At 47.4% G+C, this 7167-nt stretch overlaps 1 pseudogene; it reads right to left on the bottom strand.

The window, feature by feature from the left end:
• Window positions 1–750: 750 nt before the first annotated feature.
• Window positions 751–6767, bottom strand: LOC147708811 (mediator of RNA polymerase II transcription subunit 28-like; annotated as a pseudogene).
• Between the last annotated feature and the right edge of the window lie 400 nt (window positions 6768–7167).

Here is a 7167-nt window from a genome sequence, read left to right as displayed (position 1 = left end):
GACCATCTCTTGGCCAAGCTACCAGCTCATACAACTGAGTCTGCAGTGACCGGCACTTCCTGTCTCTTGATCTATTCACTAGGCCATTCCTCTACCTGGTACAATTTTTGTTCCATTATCGGTGTCACCTTTGATTATATAAATATTCAAAACTAATGTGAACATCAATGATTGTCCAGAGGACAAGGAGGCTGTGAATTTGCGGAAGTGCATGTTTGTTCACTGGACTACTATTGTCATCTGTTGAATTCTCATTCCTCTGCCACGGACTGCTCTACAGTAAGGAACAATAATCTCACATTGGAAAGCATTCACTTGCTCCATATAATATCTCACAACTAACCCAAGCAGTGAAATGCTAGCAGCCAAAGTCATTATGATCTACACTGAGAGGCTTGTCAAAACTATATTGGCACTTACACCCGAAGATTGCATGTATATGAGTGGGTCAGGATTTCCTTCTCTGTACTTAGGGCCTGATTTAGATATTGGTAGACAGGTTCCTCTGTCTCAACAGTGACAGATATCCCATCTGCCGAAATATAAATCCCATTATATTTACAAATACAAAGTGTTTATGTAACAAGATCCACAACACTAGTAATATATAACATTTAAGATATTACACAAAGTCCTTCTGAATTCAAAATTAAATACTGCGGAATTCACAAAGTGAATAAGAAAAGCAGCAGAAGTATACTTTCAGTGCTTCCCTAACAGACGAAAGCCTTATGCTGGTATTAGGAAAGATCATGTTTGTTTCAAAGGAGCTGCAATATCGTCAGAGGCTTGTTCTAGATATGAGAACAGAAAAAACAAAGAAAGTCCCTTACCACAACACTATATTGTATGTGAAGAGGGCCCAGTTTGCAAAAATTTTCTTGGGAATAGATCGTGTGCTATTTTTCTTGTCACTCTCAAAGAATCATTTAAAAGATTTTAAACAAACATCATTTTATCTGCTGTGAATTTAAATCAAAAACAATTTAACAATGGAAATGTACAATAAATTATTTGTTTATTTAAAAAGGTTTGTTCAACTCTTGAAAAATCAAAAGCATAACAATGAATATATATAAAAATATATCTCGTCACCGAGAAGACATAGTACATAGGAGAATTTATTACAAATAAAACTTTTGTTACAAAAAAGTGTGTTGTCGAGGCATTTCGGTGAGCAATTTCGATTTTTTCACCTTCTTCAGGACATAATTATCGACTCAATCTAAATTACAAAAAAAATTTACTAAAACATTTATTACAAACTTATATTATCCAAAACAAAGCAGTCATTTACCAAAGACCCAATTAGTTATGTAAACATAGTCCTCTATTACCTTTAATATCAGTTAACATTTCATCACATGATTACCGGCTGCTCTATCAGAAACATCTACGGTTTTGTTCTACTATATAGGTATGTCCTAAATTCTAATCCAGTTATTCATATAGATTATAAACTCTCTTTGAAGACGTATCAATACATTTTTTTCTTTTTGAATAGACATCCCCTACATATACTCTTGACTGGGGGTTTTGGAACCATTGAATTGCTTGAGACGATTTAGACACTGGGTCTCATTGCAATCAATCAATCAATCAATCAATCAAGCATTTATAAAGCGCGCAACATACATGTGAGGGATCCAAGGAGCTGGCGGAGGGGGGGCTGCAGCTAGTGGTCGAAGAGCCAGGTCTTGAGTAGTCTCCTGAAGGTCTGAGGGTCTTCCGTCTGCCGAAGGTGGAGAGGGAGGGAGTTCCATGTGTTGGCGACACGGTAGGAGAAGGACCTGCCTCTGGAGGTGGTCCTGTGGATGCGTGGGACAGCGGCCAGGGAGAGGTCGGTGGAGCGGAGTCTCCTGTTGGGTGCATAGAATGACAGTCGGTTGTTGAGGTATGCCGGGCCGGTGTTGTGAAGGGCCTTGTGTGCGTGGGTGAAGGCTTGAAGGTGATTCTTTTGTCGACGGGGAGCCAGTGTAGGTTTTTCAGGAGGGGGGTGATGTGGTCTCGGCGGGGGATGTCGAGGATTAGGCGTGCCGAGGCATTCTGGATTCTTTGGAGTCTACTGAGGAGTTTGGCAGGGGCTCCGGTGTTGAGTGTGTTGCCGTAGTCGAGCCTGCTGCTGAAGAGGGCGTGTGTGACGGTCTTTCGTGTGTCGGTGGGGATCCATCTGTAGATCTTGCGGAGCATGCGGAGGGTGTAGAAGCAGGTTGGGGAGACAGCGTTGATCTGGTTGGTCATGGAGAGTTTCGGGTCGAGGATGACTCCTAGGTTGTGTGCGTGGTTGGTAGGTGTAGGGGCGGTGCCCAGGGAGGTGGGCCACCAGGAGTCGTCCCAGGCTGAGGGGTTGGGTCTGAGGATGAGGATCTCCGTCTTGTCTGTGTTGAGTTTGAGCCGGCTTTCTTCCATCCAGTCGGTGACCGCCTTCATACCTCGGTGGAGGTTGGCTTTGGCGGTGCGGGGTACGTTGGTGAGGGAGAGGATCAGCTGGGTGTCGTCGGCGTAGGAAATAATGTTGAGGTTGTGGAGTCTGGCAATGCGTGCGAGCGGGGCCATGTAGGCGTTGAAGAGCATCGGACTGAGGGATGATCCTTGAGGGACACCGCAGATCGTCTTGGTGACTCCGGAACGGAACGGGGGGAGGTGCACTCTTTGGGTTCTGTCGGAGAGGAAGGAGGTGATACAGTCCAGGGCCTTGTTGCGGATCCCTGCGTCGAAGAGGCGTGTGCTCAGTGTGTGATGACAGACGGTGTCGAAGGCCGCGGAGAGGTCGAGGAGGATGAGGGCCGCTGTCTCCCCGTTGTCGAGCAGGAGTCTAATGTCATCTGTGGCGGCGGTCTTGGTGCTGTGGTTCTTGCGGAAGCCTGACTGGGAGGGGTCGAGGATGTTGTTGTCTTCCAGGTAGCGTGTGAGCTGGGTGTTGACGATCTTTTCGATGACCTTAGCTGGGAACGGAAGAAGGGAGATGGGCCGGAAGTTATTAAGGTCGCTCGGGTCCGCCTTGGGTTTCTTTAGCAGGGCGTTGATTTCAGCATGTTTCCAGCTCTCAGGGAAGGTTGCGGTCTTGAAAGAGAGGTTGATGATGTTGCATAGGTGGGGTGCGATGGAGCTGTCGGCCTTGTTGATGATGTAGTGGGGGAGAGGGTCGGACGGGGCGCCTGAGTGGATGGAGTTCATTGTTTTACTGGTGTCTTCGGTGGTTACGTTGGTCCAATCGGTGAGGTGGTCGTGGTTGGAGGGTGTCGGTGGGGCGGGGTTGGTGAGGTTGGCGGGGTCCGTCTGTGGATTGAAGCTGTCATGAATGTCTGTAATCTTGCGGTGGAAGAAGGCAGCGAGGGCGTCGCACAGGGCTTGTGATGTGAGTATGTCCTTGGTGCAGCAGCTGAGGTTTGAGAGTTCCTTTATGACGTTGAAGAGCTCCTTGCTATTGTGTGCGTTGTTGTCTAGGCGGTTCTTGAAGGCAGCTTTCTTGGTGGTCCTGATGAGGTGCTGGTAATTGCTGATGGCGTCTTAAAGGGCAGCGTGGCTGTCGAGTGTTTCCTCCATGTGCCAGGTGTTTTACAGTCTCCGGCAGGTGCGTTTGAAGGCTAGGAGCTCCGAGTCAACCAGCTGGCTCTTTGACTGGTATCTCTAGGGGGCGATTTGTCATGTTGGGGCTAAGGCGTTGGTGCAGTCTTCCATCCAGAGTCTGAGGGCGTCGGCTTTTTCCTTGGGGTCGGTGGGGTTGGTCGGGGGATTGAGTGCGAGGTGTGTTTGCAGTAGTTCCTTGGTGATTTTGGTCAAGTGGCGTCCGGGGATCTGTGGGGTGTGGTGGTGTGAGACAGGTTTCTGGAAGGTGAAGTGGACGCATCGATGGTCGTTCCAGGTGAGTTCGAAGGTGTGGCTGAAGACAAAGTGGGGACTGGAGGAGAAGATAGCATGGAGCGTGTGTCCGGCGATGTGGGTAGGTGTCTTGGCGATCTGCGTCAGTCCGAGGGAGGTGAGGTTGTCGATCAGGGTGGTGGAGTTGCTGGCGTTGTTGTTTTCCAGGTGGTAGTTCAAGTCGCCGAGGAGGATATAGTCGGTGGAGGACAGTGCATGTACGCTGATGACATCGGCGATGGAGTTGCAGAATTGGGGGCAGGGTCCTGGTGGTCGGTAGACGAGGGTGCCTCTCAGGGTGGTCTTGTGGTCCGTGTGGATCTGGAAGTGCATGTGTTCGGCGATGCTGAGGGTGTCGGCGGTGTTTGTGGAGACCCTGATGGTGTCCTTGTGGATGATGGCGATTCCTCCACCAACGCCATTGGTGCGGTCCCTGCGGGTGATCTCGTATCCGTCGGGGATGGCCACTGTGATGTCTGGGGCAGAGGTTTCGTTCATCCAGGTCTCGGTCAGGAAGGCAATGTCAGGCGATGTGGAGTCGAGCAGATCCCTGAGCTCGATGGCGTGTTTGCGTGCGGAGCGGGTGTTGAGCAGGATGCATCGGAGCTGGTTGGGTTCCGTAGTGGCGAGTGTCTCGGCGACTATGAAGCAGGTGAAGCTGCAGTTCCGGCAGGTGAAGGGGCAGTGGGTGCGCTTTGGGGCGGCCTTGTGGCAGCTTGAGGGTCGTCCGGGGTTGAGTGCGATAAGGGTGTTGGCGTCATATCGGACGCAGGCTGCCTGGATGCTGCGTGGACCAGGGGTCGTGGTGCTGGGCGCGGTCCAGGCGCGGACGGGTGCAGTCCGGCATGCCTTAGCCACGCCTTTGGCTCGCCAGTGGCGTGCCCGCTGCGCAGCCTCCCAGCGGCCGCCATAAATGTGGGAGTGTGGTGGGCATCACAGCTGGGATGCGGGGGGGCCGGAGGAGGCCGGCGAATCAGGAGCGGGGCGGGGCCACGGGGGAGTCAGCAGCAGGAAAGAGAGCAGGGCGCGAGGCAAGGGCGGCAAAAACGGGCACAGCGACGGGGGCTACAGCGGGATGAGCAGGCAGAGGCCGGAGAGCCGCTGGAACTGGCAGGTGGCAGCAGTGGGTCACAGAAGGTCACAAGAGGTGGCAATCGGCGGCGGCGAGCTGTAGCGGGAGGGGGAGTGACCAAACAACTGGTCAATATACCTTTTTCCTAATGATATTATTTTATTAAAATGATGGATCATGGGTTATCAGGTTAGGGGGTTAGTTAGCTCCAACAATTGGAATTAATGCCATACACGATCTCAACGGCAGTATGGATCATGTGATGAAATGTTAACTGATATTAAAGGTAATAGAGGACTATGTTTACATAACTAATAGGGTGTTTGGTAAATGACTGCTGTGTTATGAATGATATAAGTTTGGAATAAATGTTTTTGTACTTTTTTTTGTAATTTCGATTGAGTTGAAAATGATGTCCTGAAAAAGGGGAAAAATAGAAGTTGCTCACAAAAACACTGCTTCGATACACTTTTTCGTAACAAAAATGTTATTTGTAATAAATTCTATTATGTGCTATGTCTTCTCTGTGAGGAGATATTTTTAATATATATTGATTGTTATGCTTTTGATTTCTCAAGAGTTGAAAAAACCTTTTTAAATAAACAAATAATTTATTGTACATTTCCATTGTTAATTTGTTTTTTATTTAAATTCACAGCAGATAAAATAACGTTTGTTTAAAATCTTTTAAATTGTTCTTTGAAAGTGACAAGAAACATAGCACATGATCCATTCCCAAGAATTTTTTTTGCAAATTGGGCCCTCTTAACATACAATATAGTCTCGTGGTAAGGGACTTTCTTTGTTTTTCTGAGATCATTACCCATCCCTTCTCACTGAACTAGGGAATCTCCCTTCAATTTTGATAATTGTTCTAGATATGTGAAGGGTCCTTCGGGCATTTAGGGTGTTTTTAGTGTTCCACTTTGATATCTTCTAGGACCTGCTGCCAGTTTTGAAGTTTTGCCAGGTGTTTCTGAATCAACATTTCTTTATGGACCAATTTATTTCTTAATTCTGAAACCTCCTCTTTAACAACTTGCTCAGGTTTCTGGACAGATAGCTGCAATCTTTTTTGTAAGAAAAAACATTCAGTCTGCCTTGCAACATCCAAAACATTTTGAATACACTGATCTACACCTGTCCTAATTTCCATTTCCTCTGTACCATTCATGCAGTCCTGGCTCACAAGTGAAGCAAAACATGCCTCAAAAGATGCCTCCAGTTAATCTAATTGCAAAAAATATAGCTTGACTCCAGTGGTGTGGAGAGCCTGGGACTCACGTCTGAGTATACCCAGCACACTCGGGGTGAAAATTGCAAAAAATACAGTTGATGGACAGAATGTAGAACAATGTCATACATTCACCCCAGTACAAGGATCTGGGCCTAAATCCATCGTTTTTTTACCCTGGGTTAGACCACTGGAGTCAAGCTATGCAGGCTGATGAAGGCTGATATCCAGAAACCGGTCCTTGGATGCTTGATTCCGGTCTGGGAAAGACATGGCTTGGTAGTTCGGACTGGACTGTTCCCATGAGGCACAGGGTCAGAGCTGATTTGCATATAGCCAGTGTCTAACCCAGGGTGGTGTGGAGTGCAAAAAAACGATGGATTTAGGCCCAGATCCTTGTACTGGGGTGAATGTATGACATTGTTCTACATTCTGTCCATCAACTGTGTTTTTTGCAATTTTCACTCCAGTTAATCTAATAGCATATTTCCTGTGTTTCTAAAGGCTGGGTAGAATGGACATTAGCCCAGCAGGATGCAGCGGTTCTGACGGTACACTGGTGCCCTGAGCTGTAAACATTCAACTCAGTGAAGCCGCCATGTTCTATCTGTATTAAAGGCATGGCTAGCTTTTACTAGAAAAATACTCTGCCCCGTCTCACCCACACCCATCCCCAGCACTGACTCACTAATATTTCAGCAGATGCAATATCTGTCAACATCCGCCGGGATCTAAATCAGACCCCAAGTCTCTTGCCATAGTCTTTTCTGCTTTTTCAAGGAGTCTTAATTCAGAAACATCCATAACAGCATTCTGTATTATTTCTAACATTATCACCTTGGGCACACTGTGCTCCAAATACCTGTGACCTACACCGTGTATATTCTGTAAACATGTCAGCATGATGAAATACTTCTTAACCTATAAAGTGTATTATTTTGAGAGATGCTGTATTTTCTGTCTTGCACTTGTTGCTGGTTTTGTGTCGCAGAAGTGTGAT

The sequence above is a fragment of the Lissotriton vulgaris genome, chromosome 6 (assembly GCF_964263255.1).
Source record: "Lissotriton vulgaris chromosome 6, aLisVul1.2, whole genome shotgun sequence".
In the NCBI taxonomy this organism is placed as follows: Eukaryota; Metazoa; Chordata; class Amphibia; order Caudata; family Salamandridae; genus Lissotriton; species Lissotriton vulgaris.
The sequence above is the reverse complement of the archived record's forward strand: the minus strand, read 5'-3'. Positions and strand labels throughout refer to the sequence as shown.